Source organism: Oryctolagus cuniculus, chromosome 21 (genome assembly GCF_051225735.1).
Source record: "Oryctolagus cuniculus isolate XC-2025 breed Fujian yellow rabbit chromosome 21, ASM5122573v1, whole genome shotgun sequence".
NCBI classification, from domain to species: domain Eukaryota; kingdom Metazoa; phylum Chordata; class Mammalia; order Lagomorpha; family Leporidae; genus Oryctolagus; species Oryctolagus cuniculus.
In genome coordinates this window covers 48,418,131-48,438,630 of record NC_142887.1, presented here as the reverse complement: position 1 = coordinate 48,438,630, position 20,500 = coordinate 48,418,131, and the positions used below count along the sequence as shown (strand labels likewise).

At 40.2% G+C, this 20,500-nt stretch overlaps 1 long non-coding RNA gene across 6 annotated transcripts in view; it reads right to left on the bottom strand.

The window, feature by feature from the left end:
• Positions 1-20,500, bottom strand: part of LOC149119988 (uncharacterized) — a 342,369-nt gene that overhangs the window by 197,289 nt on the left and 124,580 nt on the right. Inside the window, exon 1 of one of the 6 annotated variants that reach the window (XR_016226967.1) lies at positions 19,012-19,252. The exons of the other annotated variants lie outside the window; for them this stretch is intronic. This is a non-coding gene — a long non-coding RNA (uncharacterized LOC149119988). Of the gene's footprint in view, positions 1-19,011; positions 19,253-20,500 lie in introns of those variants that run through there. 6 annotated transcript variants of the gene reach the window in all.

Genomic DNA, 20,500 nt, shown 5'->3' with positions numbered 1-20,500 from the left:
TCCAGCTGACAGCCTGTGGAATTCTGACTGAATTAACCTGAAAATCACAGTGAAACTCAGTTTGGAGGCAATTAATATCTGTCACCTCAGCCAAAGTGTTCCATTTGATTTTCCAAAACACAAAAACTCACCTTGGTCATGTTACCTGTAGATTTCTAAGCTTCAAACGCCTATTTGTTGTGTTTTTTCTTTCATAATGGCTATTCTGTACAAACTCTTCTTTGCATTGCATCAGAATACAAAATTTGGGAAGGAAAAAGGCAAAGCCAACTCAGACCCTGAAAACATTTGGGAAATTGCCACACAAGAAACCACAAATCGGCTGAGGCACTCAAAACAATGACAGGAAGCCAGAAGTGGAGCAAGCCAACAGCTGTGCCCTGATTGAAAAACGACCTTCCTCTTGTGCCCTGAACTCAATATGCCAGCCTCAAAACCAAAGCTCACATCAGAAAATTCATTACAAACCATGATAAATAAGAAAAAAGAGAAAAAAGCCAAAGAAATGCAAGAATTCATAATGATATTGGGTTTGATTTAGTTGCAAGGAAACCGGCTGTTCCCAGATTCATCCACCACTAAAGCTGACTGCCTGTGGAATTCTGACTGAATTAACCTGACAATCGCAGTGAAACTCAAGAAACTAAATTTCAGCTGAGGCACCCAAAACAAAGACAATAGCCAGAATTGGAGCACACCAACAGCTGTGCCCTGTTTGAAAAAGACCATTCCTCAGGTGCCCTGAACTCTATATTGCAGTCTCAAAACCAAAGCTCACATCAGAAAATTCATTACAAACCATGATAAATTAGGGAAATGTGAAAAAGCCAAAGAAATGCAAGAGTCCTTTGTGATATTTGGCTGGATTTAGACACAAAGAAAGTGGCTGTTTCCAGATTCATCCCCCCCTTCCACAGACTGACTTTGGAATTCTGATTGAATTCACCTCAAAATCGCACTCACACTCATTTGGGAGGGAATTAGAATCTGTCCCCTCAGCAGAAGTGTTCTATGTCATTTTCCAAAACACAGAAACTCATCTTGGTCGTGTTGCCTGTAGATTTCTAATCCTGAAAGGGCAATGCGCTGTGTTTTTTTTTTTTTCTTTCTTTCATAATGGCTACTCTCCAAAATCTTGCTTGTATTGCATCAGAATACAAAATTTGGGAAGGCAGAAGACAAAACCAACTCAGACCCCGAAAACATTTAGGAAATTGCCACACAAGAAACCACAAATCAGCTGAGGCACCCAAAACAATGACAGCAAGCCAGAATTGGAGCAAGCCAACAGCTGTGCCCTGATTGAAAAAGAACCTTCCTCTTGTGCCCTGAACTCAATATGCCAGCCTCAAAACCAAAGCTCACATCAGAAAATTCATTACAAACCATGATAAATAAGGGAAATGTGAAAAAGCCAAAGAAATGCAAGAGTCCTTTGTGATATTTGGCAGGATTTAGACACAAAGAAACTGGCTGTTTCCAGATTCATCCCCCCCTTCCACAGACTGACTTTGGAATTCTGATTGAATTCACCTCAAGATCGCTCTCACACTCCATTTGGAGGGAATTAGAATCTGTCACCTCAGCAGAAGCGTTCCATGTCATTTTCCAAAACACAGAATCTCATCTTGGTTGTGTTGCCAATGGATTTCTAATCCTGAATGGTAAATTTGCTGTGTTTTTTTTTTTTCTTTCATAACGGCTACTCTGTCCAAAATTTTGCTTGTATTGCATCAGAATACAAAATTTGGGAAGGAAGAAGGCAAAACCAACTCAGACCCAGAAAACATTTAGGAAATTGCCACACAAGAAACCACAAATCAGCTGAGGCACCCAAAACAATGACAGCAAGCCAGAAGTGGAGCAAGCCAACAGCTGTGCCCTGATTGAAAAAGAACCTTCCTCTTGTGCCCTGAACTCAATATGCCAGCCTCAAAACCAAAGCTCACATCAGAAAATTCATTACAAACCATGATAAATAAGAAAAAAGAGAAAAAAGCCAAAAAAATGCAAGAATCCATAATGATATAGGGCTTGATTTAGTCGCTAGGAAACCGGCTGTTCCCAGATACATCCACCCCTCCAGCTGACAGCCTGTGGAATTCTGACTGAATTAACCTGAAAATCACAGTGAAACTCAGTTTGGAGGCAATTAATATCTGTCACCTCAGCCAAAGTGTTCCATTTGATTTTCCAAAACACAAAAACTCACCTTGGTCATGTTACCTGTAGATTTCTAAGCTTCAAACGCCTATTTGTTGTGTTTTTTCTTTCATAATGGCTATTCTGTACAAACTCTTCTTTGCATTGCATCAGAATACAAAATTTGGGAAGGAAAAAGGCAAAGCCAACTCAGACCCTGAAAACATTTGGGAAATTGCCACACAAGAAACCACAAATCGGCTGAGGCACTCAAAACAATGACAGGAAGCCAGAAGTGGAGCAAGCCAACAGCTGTGCCCTGATTGAAAAACGACCTTCCTCTTGTGCCCTGAACTCAATATGCCAGCCTCAAAACCAAAGCTCACATCAGAAAATTCATTACAAACCATGATAAATAAGAAAAAAGAGAAAAAAGCCAAAGAAATGCAAGAATTCATAATGATATTGGGTTTGATTTAGTTGCAAGGAAACCGGCTGTTCCCAGATTCATCCACCACTAAAGCTGACTGCCTGTGGAATTCTGACTGAATTAACCTGACAATCGCAGTGAAACTCAAGAAACTAAATTTCAGCTGAGGCACCCAAAACAAAGACAATAGCCAGAATTGGAGCACACCAACAGCTGTGCCCTGTTTGAAAAAGACCATTCCTCAGGTGCCCTGAACTCTATATTGCAGTCTCAAAACCAAAGCTCACATCAGAAAATTCATTACAAACCATGATAAATTAGGGAAATGTGAAAAAGCCAAAGAAATGCAAGAGTCCTTTGTGATATTTGGCTGGATTTAGACACAAAGAAAGTGGCTGTTTCCAGATTCATCCCCCCCTTCCACAGACTGACTTTGGAATTCTGATTGAATTCACCTCAAAATCGCACTCACATTCATTTGGGAGGGAATTAGAATCTGTCCCCTCAGCAGAAGTGTTCTATGTCATTTTCCAAAACACAGAAACTCATCTTGGTCGTGTTGCCTGTAGATTTCTAATCCTGAAAGGGCAATGCGCTGTGTTTTTTTTTTTTTCTTTCTTTCATAATGGCTACTCTCCAAAATCTTGCTTGTATTGCATCAGAATACAAAATTTGGGAAGGCAGAAGACAAAACCAACTCAGACCCCGAAAACATTTAGGAAATTGCCACACAAGAAACCACAAATCAGCTGAGGCACCCAAAACAATGACAGCAAGCCAGAATTGGAGCAAGCCAACAGCTGTGCCCTGATTGAAAAAGAACCTTCCTCTTGTGCCCTGAACTCAATATGCCAGCCTCAAAACCAAAGCTCACATCAGAAAATTCATTACAAACCATGATAAATAAGGGAAATGTGAAAAAGCCAAAGAAATGCAAGAGTCCTTTGTGATATTTGGCAGGATTTAGACACAAAGAAACTGGCTGTTTCCAGATTCATCCCCCCCTTCCACAGACTGACTTTGGAATTCTGATTGAATTCACCTCAAGATCGCTCTCACACTCCATTTGGAGGGAATTAGAATCTGTCACCTCAGCAGAAGCGTTCCATGTCATTTTCCAAAACACAGAATCTCATCTTGGTTGTGTTGCCAATGGATTTCTAATCCTGAATGGTAAATTTGCTGTGTTTTTTTTTTTTTCTTTCATAATGGCTACTCTGTCCAAAATCTTGCTTGTATTGCATCAGAATACAAAATTTGGGAAGGAAGAAGGCAAAACCAACTCAGACCCAGAAAACATTTAGGAAATTGCCACACAAGAAACCACAAATCAGCTGAGGCACCCAAAACAATGACAGCAAGCCAGAAGTGGAGCAAGCCAACAGCTGTGCCCTGATTGAAAAAGAACCTTCCTCTTGTGCCCTGAACTCAATATGCCAGCCTCAAAACCAAAGCTCACATCAGAAAATTCATTACAAACCATGATAAATAAGAAAAAAGAGAAAAAAGCCAAAGAAATGCAAGAGTCCTTTGTGATATTTGGCAGGATTTAGACACAAAGAAACTGGCTGTTTCCAGATTCATCCCCCCCTTCCACAGACTGACTTTGGAATTCTGATTGAATTCACCTCAAGATCGCTCTCACACTCCATTTGGAGGGATTTAGAATCTGTCACCTCAGCAGAAGCGTTCCATGTCATTTTCCAAAACACAGAATCTCATCTTGGTTGTGTTGCCTATGGATTTCTAATCCTGAATGGTAAATTTGCTGTGTTTTTTTTTTCTTTCATAATGGCTACTCTGTCCAAAATCTTGCTTGTATTGCATCAGAATACAAAATTTGGGAAGGAAGAAGACAAAACCAACTCAGACCCCGAAAACATTTAGGAAATTGCCACACAAGAAACCACAAATCAGCTGAGGCACCCAAAACAATGACAGCAAGCCAGAAGTGGAGCAAGCCAACAGCTGTGCCCTGATTGAAAAAGAACCTTCCTCTTGTGCCCTGAACTCAATATGCCAGCCTCAAAACCAAAGCTCACATCAGAAAATTCATTACAAACCATGATAAATAAGAAAAAAGAGAAAAAAGCCAAAGAAATGCAAGAGTCCTTTGTGATATTTGGCAGGATTTAGACACAAAGAAAGCGGCTGTTTCCAGATTCATCCCCCCCTTCCACAGACTGACTTTGGAATTCTGATTGAATTCACCTCAAGATCGCTCTCACACTCCATTTGGAGGGAATTAGAATCTGTCACCTCAGCAGAAGCGTTCCATGTCATTTTCCAAAACACAGAATCTCATCTTGGTTGTGTTGCCTATGGATTTCTAATCCTGAATGGTAAATTTGCTGTGTTTTTTTTTTCTTTCATAATGGCTACTCTGTCCAAAATCTTGCTTGTATTGCATCAGAATACAAAATTTGGGAAGGAAGAAGGCAAAACCAACTCAGACCCAGAAAACATTTAGGAAATTGCCACACAAGAAACCACAAATCAGCTGAGGCACCCAAAACAATGACAGCAAGCCAGAAGTGGAGCAAGCCAACAGCTGTGCCCTGATTGAAAAAGAACCTTCCTCTTGTGCCCTGAACTCAATATGCCAGCCTCAAAACCAAAGCTCACATCAGAAAATTCATTACAAACCATGATAAATAAGAAAAAAGAGAAAAAAGCCAAAGAAATGCAAGAGTCCTTTGTGATATTTGGCAGGATTTAGACACAAAGAAACTGGCTGTTTCCAGATTCATTCCCCCCTTCCACAGACTGACTTTGGAATTCTGATTGAATTCACCTCAAGATCGCTCTCACACTCCATTTGGAGGGAATTAGAATCTGTCACCTCAGCAGAAGCGTTCCATGTCATTTTTCAAAACACAGAATCTCACCTTGGTTGTGTTGCCTATGGATTTCTAATCCTGAAAGGTCAATTTGCTGTGTTTTTTTTTTTTTTCTTTCATAATGGCTACTCTGTCCAAAATCTTGCTTGTATTGCATCAGAATACAAAATATGGGAAGGAAGAAGACAAAACCAACTCAGACTCCGAAAATATTTAGGAAATTGCCATACAAGAAACCACAAATCAGCTGAGGCACCCAAAACAATGACAGCAAGCCAGAATTGGAGCAAGCCAACAGCTGTGCCCTGATTGAAAAAGAACCTTCCTCTTGTGCCCTGAACTCAATATGCCAGCCTCAAAACCAAAGCTCACATCAGAAAATTCATTACAAACCATGATAAATAAGGGAAATGTGAAAAAGCCAAAGAAATGCAAGAGTCCTTTGTGATATTTGGCAGGATTTAGAAACAAAGAAACTGGCTGTTTCCAGATTCATCCCCCCCTTCCACAGACTGACTTTGGAATTCTGATTGAATTCACCTCAAGATCGCTCTCACACTCCATTTGGAGGGAATTAGAATCTGTCCCCTCAGCAGAAGCGTTCCATGTCATTTTCCAAAACACAGAATCTCATCTTGGTTGTGTTGCCTATGAATTTCTAATCCTGAATGGTAAATTTGCTGTGTTTTTTTTTTCTTTCATAATGGCTACTCTGTCCAAAATTTTGCTTGTATTGCATCAGAATACAAAATTTGGGAAGGAAGAAGGCAAAACCAACTCAGACCCAGAAAACATTTAGGAAATTGCCACACAAGAAACCACAAATCAGCTGAGGCACCCAAAACAATGACAGCAAGCCAGAAGTGGAGCAAGCCAACAGCTGTGCCCTGATTGAAAAAGAACCTTCCTCTTGTGCCCTGAACTCAATATGCCAGCCTCAAAACCAAAGCTCACATCAGAAAATTCATTACAAACCATGATAAATAAGAAAAAAGAGAAAAAAGCCAAAGAAATGCAAGAGTCCTTTGTGATATTTGGCAGGATTTAGACACAAAGAAACTGGCTGTTTCCAGATTCTTCCCCCCCTTCCACAGACTGACTTTGGAATTCTGATTGAATTCACCTCAATATCGCTCTCACACTCCATTTGGAGGGAATTAGAATCTGTCACCTCAGCAGAAGCGTTCCATGTCATTTTCCAAAACACAGAATCTCATCTTGGTTGTGTTGCCAATGGATTTCTAATCCTGAATGGTAAATTTGCTGTGTTTTTTTTTTTTCTTTCATAATGGCTACTCTGTCCAAAATCTTGCTTGTATTGCATCAGAATACAAAATTTGGGAAGGAAGAAGGCAAAGCCAACTCAGACCCAGAGAACATTTAGGAAATTGCCACACAAGAAACCACAAATTTGCTGAGGCACCCAAAACAATGACAGTAAGCCAGAATTGGAGCAAGCCAACAGCTGTGCCCTGATTGAAAAAGAACCTTCCTCTTGTACCCTGAACTCAATATGCCAGCCTCAAAACCAAAGCTCACATCAGAAAATTCATTACAAACCATGATAAATAAGAAAAAAGAGAAAAAAGCCAAAAAAATGCAAGAATCCATGATGATATAGGGCTTGATTTAGTCGCTAGGAAACCAGCTGTTCACGGATTCATCCACCCCTCCAGCTGACTGCCTGTGGAATTCTGACTGAATTAACCTGAAAATCGCAGTGAAACTCAGTTTGGAGGCAATTAATATCTGTCACCTCAGCCAAAGTGTTCCATTTTATTTTCCAAAACACAAAAACTCACCTTGGTCATGTTACCTGTTGATTTCTAAGCTTCAAACGCCTATTAGTTGTGTTTTTTATTTCATAATGGCTACTCTGTCGAAAATCTCGCTTGTATTGCATCAGAATACAAAATTTGGGAAGGAAGAAGGCAAAGCCATCTCAGACCCAGAGAACATTTACGAAATTGCCACACAGGAAACCACAAATTGGCTGAGGAACCCAAAACAATGACAGCAAGCCAGAATTGCAGCAAGCCAACAACTGTACCCTCTTTGAAAAAGACAGGTCCTCCAGTACCCTGAACTCCATATTGCAGCCTCAAAACCAAGCTCACATCAGAAAATTCATTACAAACCATGATAAATCAGGGAAATGTGAAAAAGCCAAAGAAATGCAAGAGTTCTTTTTGATATTTGGCTGGATTCAGATAAAAGGAAACTGGCTGTTTCCAGATTCATCCCAACCTTCCACAGACTGACTTTGGAATTCTGATTGAATTCACCTCAAAATCGCACTCACACTCAATTTGGAGGGAATTAGAATCTGTCCCCTCAGCAGAAGGGTTCCTTGTCATTTTCCAAAACACAGAAACTCATCTTGGTCGTGTAGCCTGTAGATTTATAATCCTGAAAGGGCAATTCGCTGTGTTTTTTTTTTTCTTTCTTTCATAATGGCTACTCTCCAAAATCTTGCTTGTATTGCATCAAAATACAAAATTTGGAAATAATTTGGGAAGGCAAAACCGACTCAGACCCAGAAAACATTTAGGAAATTGGCACTCAAGAAACCACAAATCGGCTGAGGCACCCAAAACAATGACAGCAAGCCAGAATTGGAGCAAGCCAACAGCTGTGCCCTGATTGAAAAAGACCCTCCTCCGGTTCCCTGAACTGCATATTGCAGCCTCTAAACCAAAGCTCACATCAGAAAATTCATTACAAACCATGATAAATAAGAAAAAAGAGAAAAAAGCCAAAGAAATGCAAGAATCCATAATGATATTGGGTTTGATTTAGTTGCAAGGAAACCGGCTGTTCCCAGATTCATCCACCACTAAAGCTGACTGCCTGTGGAATTCTGACTGAATTAACCTGACAATCGCAGTGAAACTCAAGAAACCAAATTTCAGCTGATGCACCCAAAACACTGACAGGAAGCCAGAATTAGAGCACGCAAACAGCTGTGCCCTGATTGAAAAAGACCATTCCTCCAGTGCCCTGAACTCTATATTGCAGCCTCAAAACCAAAGCTCACATCAGAAAATTCATTGCAAACCATGATAAATCAGGGAAATGTGAAAAAGCCAAAGAAATGCAAGAGTTCTTTTTGATATTTGGCTGGATTCAGATAAAAGGAAACTGGCTGTTTCCAGATTCATCCCAACCTTCCACAGACTGACTTTGGAATTCTGATTGAATTCACCTCAAAATCGCACTCACACTCAATTTGGAGTGAAATAAAATCTGTCCCCTCAGCAGAAGGGTTCCATGACTTTTTCCAAAACACAGAAACTCATCTTGGGCGTGTTGCCTGTAGATTTCTAATCCTGAAAGGGAAATGCGCTGTGTTTTTTTTTTTTTTTCTTTCATAATGGCTACTCTCCAAAATCTTGCTTGTATTGCATCAGAATACAAAATTTGGGAATAAGTAGGCAAAACCGACTCAGACCCAGAAAACATTTAGGAAATTGGCACTCAAGAAACCACAAATTAGCTGAGGCACCCAAAACAATGACAGCAAGCCAGAATTGGAGCAAGCCAACAGCTGTGCCCTGATTGAAAAAGAACCTTCCTCTTGTGCCTGAACTCAATATGCCAGCCTCAAAACCAAAGCTCACATCAGAAAATTCATTACAAACCATGATAAATAAGAAAAAAGAGAAAAAAGCCAAAAAAATGCAAGAATCCATAATGATATAAGGCTTGATTTAGTCACAAGGAAACCGGCTGTTCCCGGATTCATCCACCCCTCCAGCTGACTGCCTGTGGAATTCTGACTGAATTAACCTCAAAATAGCAGTGAAACTCATATAGGAGACAATTAATATCTGTCACCTCAGCCAAAGTGTTCCATTTTATTTTCATAAACACAAAAACTCACCTTGGTCATGTTACCTGTAGATTTCTAAGCTTCAAACGCCTATTTGTTGTGTTTTTTCTTTCATAATGGCTATTCTGTACAAACTCTTCTTTGCATTGCATCAGAATACAAAATTTGGGAAGGAAGAAGGCAAAGCCAACTCAGACCCAGAAAACATTTGGGAAATTGCCACACAAGAAACCACAAATCGGCTGAGGTACTCAAAATAAGGACAGCAAGCCAGAACTGCAGCCAGCCAACAGCTGTGCCCTGATTGAAAAAGAACCATCCTCTTCTGCCCTGAACTCAATATGCCAGCCTCAAAACCAAAGCTCACATCAGAAAATTAATTTCAAACCATAATAAATAAGAAAAAAGAGAAAAAAGCCAAAGAAATGCAAGAGTACTTTGTGATATTTGGCTGGATTTAGACACAAGGAAACTGGCTGTTTCCAGATTCTCCCCCCCTTCCACAGACTGACTTTGGAATTCTGATTGAATTCACCTCAAAATCGCACTCACACTCATTTGGGAGGGAATTAGAATCTGTCCCCTCAGCAGAAGCGTTCTATGTCATTTTCCAAAACACAGAAACTCATCTTGGTCGTGTTGCCTGTGGATTTCTAATCCTGAAAGGGCAATGTGCTTTTTTTTTTTTTTTTTCTTTCATAATGGCTACTCTCAAAAATCTTGCTTGTATTGCATCAGAATACAAAATTTGGGAATAAGAAGGCAAAACCGACTCAGACCCAGAAAACATTTAGGAAATTGGCACTCAAGAAACCACAAATCGGCTGAGGCACCCAAAACAATGACAGCAAGCCAGAATTGGAGCAAGCCAACAGCTGTGCCCTGATTGAAAAAGAACCTTCCTCTTGTGCCTGAACTCAATATGCCAGCCTCAAAACCAAAGCTCACATCAGAAAATTCATTACAAACCATGATAAATAAGGGAAATGTGAAAAAGCCAAAGAAATGCAAGAGTCCTTTGTGATATTTGGCAGGATTTAGACACAAAGAAACTGGCTGTTTCCATATTCATCCCCCCCTTCCACAGACCGACTTTGGAATTCTGATTGAATTCACCTCAAAATCGCTCTCACACTCCATTTGGAGGGAATTAGAATCTGTCCCCTCAGCAGAAGCGTTCCATGTCATTTTCCAAAACACAGAATCTCACATTGGTTGTGTTGCCTATGGATTTCTAATCCTGAAAGGTCAATTTGCTGTGTTTTTTTTTTTTTCTTTCATAATGGCTACTCTGTCCAAAATCTTGCTTGTATTGCATCAGAATACAAAATTTGGGAAGGAAGAAGGCAAAACCAACTCAGACCCAGAAAACATTTAGGAAATTGGCACTCAAGAAACCACAAATCGGCTGAGGCACCCAAAACAATGACAGCAAGCCAGAATTGGAGCAAGCCAACAGCTGTGCCCTGATTGAAAAAGACCCTCCTCCGGTTCCCTGAACTGCATATTGCAGCCTCTAAACCAAAGCTCACATCAGAAAATTCATTACAAACCATGATAAATAAGAAAAAAGAGAAAAAAGCCAAAGAAATGCAAGAATCCATAATGATATTGGGTTTGATTTAGTTGCAAGGAAACCGGCTGTTCCCAGATTCATCCACCACTAAAGCTGACTGCCTGTGGAATTCTGACTGAATTAACCTGACAATCGCAGTGAAACTCAAGAAACCAAATTTCAGCTGATGCACCCAAAACACTGACAGGAAGCCAGAATTAGAGCACGCAAACAGCTGTGCCCTGATTGAAAAAGACCATTCCTCCAGTGCCCTGAACTCTATATTGCAGCCTCAAAACCAAAGCTCACATCAGAAAATTCATTGCAAACCATGATAAATCAGGGAAATGTGAAAAAGCCAAAGAAATGCAAGAGTTCTTTTTGATATTTGGCTGGATTCAGATAAAAGGAAACTGGCTGTTTCCAGATTCATCCCAACCTTCCACAGACTGACTTTGGAATTCTGATTGAATTCACCTCAAAATCGCACTCACACTCAATTTGGAGTGAAATAAAATCTGTCCCCTCAGCAGAAGGGTTCCATGACTTTTTCCAAAACACAGAAACTCATCTTGGGCGTGTTGCCTGTAGATTTCTAATCCTGAAAGGGAAATGCGCTGTGTTTTTTTTTTTTTCTTTCATAATGGCTACTCTCCAAAATCTTGCTTGTATTGCATCAGAATACAAAATTTGGGAATAAGTAGGCAAAACCGACTCAGACCCAGAAAACATTTAGGAAATTGGCACTCAAGAAACCACAAATTAGCTGAGGCACCCAAAACAATGACAGCAAGCCAGAATTGGAGCAAGCCAACAGCTGTGCCCTGATTGAAAAAGAACCTTCCTCTTGTGCCTGAACTCAATATGCCAGCCTCAAAACCAAAGCTCACATCAGAAAATTCATTACAAACCATGATAAATAAGAAAAAAGAGAAAAAAGCCAAAAAAATGCAAGAATCCATAATGATATAAGGCTTGATTTAGTCACAAGGAAACCGGCTGTTCCCGGATTCATCCACCCCTCCAGCTGACTGCCTGTGGAATTCTGACTGAATTAACCTCAAAATAGCAGTGAAACTCATATAGGAGACAATTAATATCTGTCACCTCAGCCAAAGTGTTCCATTTTATTTTCATAAACACAAAAACTCACCTTGGTTATGTTACCTGTAGATTTCTAAGCTTCAAACGCCTATTTGTTGTGTTTTTTCTTTCATAATGGCTATTCTGTACAAACTCTTCTTTGCATTGCATCAGAATACAAAATTTGGGAAGGAAGAAGGCAAAGCCAACTCAGACCCAGAAAACATTTGGGAAATTGCCACACAAGAAACCACAAATCGGCTGAGGTACTCAAAATAAGGACAGCAAGCCAGAACTGCAGCCAGCCAACAGCTGTGCCCTGATTGAAAAAGAACCATCCTCTTCTGCCCTGAACTCAATATGCCAGCCTCAAAACCAAAGCTCACATCAGAAAATTAATTTCAAACCATGATAAATAAGAAAAAAGAGAAAAAAGCCAAAGAAATGCAAGAGTACTTTGTGATATTTGGCTGGATTTAGACACAAGGAAACTGGCTGTTTCCAGATTCTCCCCCCCTTCCACAGACTGACTTTGGAATTCTGATTGAATTCACCTCAAAATCGCACTCACACTCATTTGGGAGGGAATTATAATCTGTCCCCTCAGCAGAAGCGTTCTATGTCATTTTCCAAAACACAGAAACTCATCTTGGTCGTGTTGCCTGTGGATTTCTAATCCTGAAAGGGCAATGTGCTTTTTTTTTTTTTTTTCTTTCATAATGGCTACTCTCAAAAATCTTGCTTGTATTGCATCAGAATACAAAATTTGGGAATAAGAAGGCAAAACCGACTCAGACCCAGAAAACATTTAGGAAATTGGCACTCAAGAAACCACAAATCGGCTGAGGCACCCAAAACAATGACAGCAAGCCAGAATTGGAGCAAGCCAACAGCTGTGCCCTGATTGAAAAAGAACCTTCCTCTTGTGCCTGAACTCAATATGCCAGCCTCAAAACCAAAGCTCACATCAGAAAATTCATTACAAACCATGATAAATAAGGGAAATGTGAAAAAGCCAAAGAAATGCAAGAGTCCTTTGTGATATTTGGCAGGATTTAGACACAAAGAAACTGGCTGTTTCCATATTCATCCCCCCCTTCCACAGACCGACTTTGGAATTCTGATTGAATTCACCTCAAAATCGCTCTCACACTCCATTTGGAGGGAATTAGAATCTGTCCCCTCAGCAGAAGCGTTCCATGTCATTTTCCAAAACACAGAATCTCACATTGGTTGTGTTGCCTATGGATTTCTAATCCTGAAAGGTCAATTTGCTGTGTTTTTTTTTTTTTTCTTTCATAATGGCTACTCTGTCCAAAATCTTGCTTGTATTGCATCAGAATACAAAATTTGGGAAGGAAGAAGGCAAAACCAACTCAGACCCAGAAAACATTTAGGAAATTGCCACACAAGAAACCACAAATCAGCTGAGGCACCCAAAACAATGACAGCAAGCCAGAAGTGGAGCAAGCCAACAGCTGTGCCCTGATTGAAAAAGAACCTTCCTCTTGTGCCCTGAACTCAATATGCCAGCCTCAAAACCAAAGCTCACATCAGAAAATTCATTACAAACCATGATAAATAAGAAAAAAGAGAAAAAAGCAAAAAAAAATGCAAGAATCCATAATGATATAGGGCTTGATTTAGTCGCTAGGAAACCGGCTGTTCCCGGATTCATCCACCTCTCCAGCTGGCAGCCTGTGGAATTCTGACTGAATTAACCTGAAAATCACAGTGAAACTCAGTTTGGAGGCAATTAATATCTGTCACCTCAGCCAAAGTGTTCCATTTTATTTTCATAAACACAAAAACTCACCTTGGTCATGTTACCTGTAGATTTCTAAGCTTCAAACGCCTATTTGTTGTGTTTTTTCTTTCATAATGGCTATTCTGTACAAACTCTTCTTTGCATTGCATCAGAATACAAAATTTGGGAAGGAAGAAGGCAAAGCCAACTCAGACCCTGAAAACATTTGGGAAATTGCCACACAAGAAACCACAAATCAGCTGAGGCACTCAAAACAATGACAGCAAGCCAGAAGTGGAGCAAGCCAACAGCTGTGCCCTGATTGAAAAACAACCTTCCTCTTGTGCCCTGAACTCAATATGCCAGCCTCAAAACCAAAGCTCACATCAGAAAATTCATTACAAACCATGATAAATAAGAAAAAAGAGAAAAAAGCCAAAAAAATGCAAGAATCCATAATGATATTGGGTTTGATTTAGTTGCAAGGAAACCGGCTGTTCCCAGATTCATCCACCACTAAAGCTGACTGCCTGTGGAATTCTGACTGAATTAACCTGACAATCGCAGTGAAACTCAAGAAACCAAATTTCAGCTGAGGCACCCAAACAAAGACAATAGCCAGAATTGGAGCACACCAACAGCTGTGCCCTGTTTGAAAAAGACCATTCCTCAGGTGCCCTGAACTCTATATTGCAGTCTGAAAACCAAAGCTCACATCAGAAAATTCATTACAAACCATGATAAATAAGGGAAATGTGAAAAAGCCAAAGAAATGCAAGAGTCCTTTGTGATATTTGGCTGGATTTAGACACAAAGAAACTGGCTGTTTCCAGATTCATTCCCCCCTTCCACAGACTGACTTTGGAATTCTGATTGAATTCACCTCAAAATCGCTCTCACACTCCATTTGGAGGGAATTACAATCTGTCCCCTCAGCAGAAGCGTTCTATGTCATTTTCCAAAACACAGAAACTCATCTTGGTCGTGTTGCCTGTAGATTTCTAATCCTGAAAGGGCAATGCGCTTTTTTTTTTTTTCTTTCATAATGGCTACTCTCCCAAATATTGCTTGTATTGCATCAGAATACAAAATTTGGGAATAAGAAGGCAAAACCGACTCAGACCCAGAAAACATTTAGGAAATTGCCACTCAAGAAACCACAAATCAGCTGAGGCACCCAAAACAATGACAGCAAGCCAGAATTGGAGCAAGCCAACAGCTGTGCCCTGATTGAAAAAGAACCTTCCTCTTGTGCCCTGAACTCAATATGCCAGACTCAAAACCAAAGCTCACATCAGAAAATTCATTACAAACCATGATAAATTAGAAAAAAAGAAAAAGCCAAAGAAATGCAAGAGTCCTTTGTGATATTTGGCAGGATTTAGACACAAAGAAACTGGCTGTTTCCAGATTCATCCCCCCCTTCCACAGACCGACTTTGGAATTCTGATTGAATTCACCTCAAAATCGCTCTCACACTCCATTTGGAGGGCATTAGAATCTGTCCCCTCAGCAGAAGCGTTCCATGTCATTTTCCAAAACACAGAATCTCACCTTGGTTGTGTTGCCTATGGATTTCTAATCCTGAAAGGTCAATTTGCTGTATTTTTTTTTTCTTTCATAATGGCTACTCTGTCCAAAATCTTGCTTGTATTGCATCAGAATACAAAATTTGGGAAGGAAGAAGGCAAAACCAACTCAGACCCCGAAAACATTTAGGAAATTGCCACACAAGAAACCAGAAATCGGCTGAGGCACCCAAAACAATGACAGCAAGCCAGAAGTGGAGCAAGCCAACAGCTGTGCCCTGATTGAAAAAGAACCTTCCTCTTGTGCCCTGAACTCAATATGCCAGCCTCAAAACCAAAGCTCACATCAGAAAATTCATTACAAGCCATGATAAATAAGAAAAAAGAGAAAAAAGCCAAAAAAATGCAAGAATCCATAATGATATAGGGCTTGATTTAGTCGCTAGGAAACCGGCTGTTCCCAGATACATCCACCCCTCCAGCTGACAGCCTGTGGAATTCTGACTGAATTAACCTGAAAATCACAGTGAAACTCAGTTTGGAGGCAATTAATATCTGTCACCTCAGCCAAAGTGTTCCATTTGATTTTCCAAAACACAAAAACTCACCTTGGTCATGTTACCTGTAGATTTCTAAGCTTCAAACGCCTATTTGTTGTGTTTTTTCTTTCATAATGGCTATTCTGTACAAACTCTTCTTTGCATTGCATCAGAATACAAAATTTGGGAAGGAAAAAGGCAAAGCCAACTCAGACCCTGAAAACATTTGGGAAATTGCCACACAAGAAACCACAAATCGGCTGAGGCACTCAAAACAATGACAGCAAGCCAGAAGTGGAGCAAGCCAACAGCTGTGCCCTGATTGAAAAACGACCTTCCTCTTGTGCCCTGAACTCAATATGCCAGCCTCAAAACCAAAGCTCACATCAGAAAATTCATTACAAACCATGATAAATAAGAAAAAAGAGAAAAAAGCCAAAGAAATGCAAGAATTCATAATGATATTGGGTTTGATTTAGTTGCAAGGAAACCGGCTGTTCCCAGATTCATCCACCACTAAAGCTGACTGCCTGTGGAATTCTGACTGAATTAACCTGACAATCGCAGTGAAACTCAAGAAACTAAATTTCAGCTGAGGCACCCAAAACAAAGACAATAGCCAGAATTGGAGCACACCAACAGCTGTGCCCTGTTTGAAAAAGACCATTCCTCAGGTGCCCTGAACTCTATATTGCAGTCTCAAAACCAAAGCTCACATCAGAAAATTCATTACAAACCATGATAAATTAGGGAAATGTGAAAAAGCCAAAGAAATGCAAGAGTCCTTTGTGATATTTGGCTGGATTTAGACAAAAAGAAAGTGGCTGTTTCCAGATTCATTCCCCCCTTCCACAGACTGACTTTGGAATTCTGATTGAATTCACCTCAAAATCGCACTCACACTCATTTGGGAGGGAATTAGAATCTGTCCCCTCAGCAGAAGTGTTCTATGTCATTTTCCAAAACACAGAAACTCATCTTGGTTGTGTTGCCTGTAGATTTCAAATCCGGAAAGGGCAATGCGCTGTGTTTTTTTTTTTTTTTTCTTTCATAATGGCTACTCTCCAAAATCTTGCTTGTATTGCATCAGAATACAAAATTTGGGAAGGCAGAAGACAAAACCAACTCAGACCCCGAAAACATTTAGGAAATTGCCACACAAGAAACCACAAATCAGCTGAGGCACCCAAAACAATGACAGCAAGCCAGAAGTGGAGCAAGCCAACAGCTGTGCCCTGATTGAAAAAGAACCTTCCTCTTATGCCCTGAACTCAATATGCCAGCCTCAAAACCAAAGCTCACATCAGAAAATTCATTACAAACCATGATAAATAAGGGAAATGTGAAAAAGCCAAAGAAATGCAAGAGTCCTTTGTGATATTTGGCAGGATTTAGACACAAAGAAACTGGCTGTTTCCAGATTCATCCCCCCCTTCCACAGACTGACTTTGGAATTCTGATTGAATTCACCTCAAGATCGCTCTCACACTCCATTTGGAGGGAATTAGAATCTGTCACCTCAGCAGAAGCGTTCCATGTCATTTTCCAAAACACAGAATCTCATCTTGGTTGTGTTGCCTATGGATTTCTAATCCTGAATGGTAAATTTGCTGTGTTTTTTTTTTTTCTTTCATAATGGCTACTCTGTCCAAAATCTTGCTTGTATTGCATCAGAATACAAAATTTGGGAAGGAAGAAGGCAAAACCAACTCAGACCCCGAAAACATTTAGGAAATTGCCACACAAGAAACCACAAATCAGCTGAGGCACCCAAAACAATGACAGCAAGCCAGAAGTGGAGCAAGCCAACAGCTGTGCCCTGATTGAAAAAGAACCTTCCTCTTGTGCCCTGAACTCAATATGCCAGCCTCAAAACCAAAGCTCACATCAGAAAATTCATTACAAACCATGATAAATAAGAAAAAAGAGAAAAAAGCCAAAGAAATGCAAGAGTCCTTTGTGATATTTGGCAGGATTTAGACACAAAGAAACTGGCTGTTTCCAGATTCATCCCCCCCTTCCACAGACTGACTTTGGAATTCTGATTGAATTCACCTCAAGATCGCTCTCACACTCCATTTGGAGGGAATTAGAATCTGTCACCTCAGCAGAAGCGTTCCATGTCATTTTCCAAAACACAGAATCTCATCTTGGTTGTGTTGCCTATGGATTTCTAATCCTGAATGGTAAATTTGCTGTGTTTTTTTTTTCTTTCATAATGGCTACTCTGTCCAAAATCTTGCTTGTATTGCATCAGAATACAAAATTTGGGAAGGAAGAAGGCAAAACCAACTCAGACCCAGAAAACATTTAGGAAATTGCCACACAAGAAACCACAAATCAGCTGAGGCACCCAAAACAATGACAGCAAGCCAGAAGTGGAGCAAGCCAACAGCTGTGCCCTGATTGAAAAAGAACCTTCCTCTTGTGCCCTGAACTCAATATGCCAGCCTCAAAACCAAAGCTCACATCAGAAAATTCATTACAAACCATGATAAATAAGGGAAATGTGAAAAAGCCAAAGAAATGCAAGAGTCCTTTGTGATATTTGGCAGGATTTAGACACAAAGAAAGCGGCTGTTTCCAGATTCATCCCCCCCTTCCACAGACTGACTTTGGAATTCTGATTGAATTCACCTCAAGATCGCTCTCACACTCCATTTGGAGGGAATTAGAATCTGTCACCTCAGCAGAAGCGTTCCATGTCATTTTCCAAAACACAGAATCTCATCTTGGTTGTGTTGCCTATGGATTTCTAATCCTGAATGGTAAATTTGCTGTGTTTTTTTTTTTCTTTCATAATGGCTACTCTGTCCAAAATCTTGCTTGTATTGCATCAGAATACAAAATTTGGGAAGGAAGAAGGCAAAACCAACTCAGACCCAGAAAACATTTAGGAAATTGCCACACAAGAAACCACAAATCAGCTGAGGCACCCAAAACAATGACAGCAAGCCAGAAGTGGAGCAAGCCAACAGCTGTGCCCTGATTGAAAAAGAACCTTCCTCTTGTGCCCTGAACTCAATATGCCAGCCTCAAAACCAAAGCTCACATCAGAAAATTCATTACAAACCATGATAAATAAGAAAAAAGAGAAAAAAGCCAAAGAAATGCAAGAATCCACAATGATATACGGCTTGATTTAGTCGCTAGGCAACCGGCTGTTCCCGGATTCATCCACCCCTCCAGCTGACTGCCTGTGGAATTCTGACTGAATTAACCTGAAAATCACAGTGAAACTCAGTTTGGAGGCAGTTAATATCTGTCACCTCAGCCAAAGTGTTCCATTTTTTTTCCAAAACACAAAAACTCACCTTGGTCATGTTCCCTATAGATTTCTAAGCTTCAAATGCATATTTGTTAGGTTTTTTATTTCATAATGGCTACTCTATACAAACTCTTCTTTGCATTGCATCAGAATACAAAATTTGGGAAGGAAGAAGGCAAAGCCAACTCAGACCCTGAAAACATTTGGGAAATTGCCACACAAGAAACCACAAATCGGCTGAGGCACTCAAAACAATGACAGCAAGCCAGAAGTGGAGCAAGCCAACAGCTGTGCCTTGATTGAAAAAGAACCATCCTCTTGTGCCCTGAACTCCATATTGCAGCCTCAAAACCAAAGTTCACATCAGAAAATTCATTACAAACCATGATAAATAAGAAAAAAGTGAAAAAGCCAAAGAAATGCAAGAATCCATAATGATATTGGGTTTGATTTAGTTGCAAGGAAACTGGCTGTTCCCAGATTCATCCACCACTAAAGCTGACTGCCTGTGGAATTCTGACTGAATTAACCTGACAATTGCAGTGAAACTCAAGATACCAAATTTCAGCTGAGGCACCCAAAACAAAGACAATAGCCAGAATTGGAGCAAACCAACAGCTGTGTCCTGTTTGAAAAAGACCATTCCTCCGGTGCCCTGAACTCTATATTGCAGCCTCAAAACCAAAGCTCACATCAGAAAATTCATTACAAACCATGATAAATAAGGGAAATGTGAAAAAGCCAAAGAAATGCAAGAGTCCTTTGTGATATTTGGCTGGATTTAGACACAAAGAAACTGGCTGTTTCCAGATTCATCCCCCCCTTCCACAGACTGACTCTGGAATTCTGATTGAATTCACCTCAAAATCGCACTCACACTCATTTTGGATGGAATTAGAATCTGTCGCCTCAGCAGAAGCGTTCTATGTCATTTTCCAAAACACAGAAACTCATCTTGGTTGTGTTGCCTGTAGATTTCTAATCCTGAAATGGAAATGCGCTGTGTTTTTTTTTTTTTCTTTCATAATGGCTACTCTCCAAAACATGCTTGTATTGCATCAGAATACAAAATTTGGGAATAGGAAGGCAAAACCGACTCAGACCCAGAAAACCTTTAGGAAATTGGCACTCAAGAAACCACAAATCGGCTGAGGCACCCAAAACAATGATAGCAAGCCAGAAGTGGAGCAAGCCAACAGCTGTCCCCTGGTTGAAAAAGAACCTTCCTCTTGTGCCCTGAACTCAATATGCCAGCCTCAAAACCAAAGCTCACATCAGAAAATTCATTACAAACCATGATAAATAAGAAAAATGAGAAAAAAGCCAAAAAAATGCAAGAATCCATGATGATATTGGACTTGATTTAGTCTCAAGAAAACCGAATGTTCCCGGATTCATCCACACCTCCAGCTGATGCCTGTGGAATTCTGTCTGAATTAACCTGAAAATCATAGTGAAACTCATTTTGGAGGCAATTAATATCTGTCACCTCAGCCAAAGTGTTCCATTTTATTTTCCAAAACACAAAAACTCAC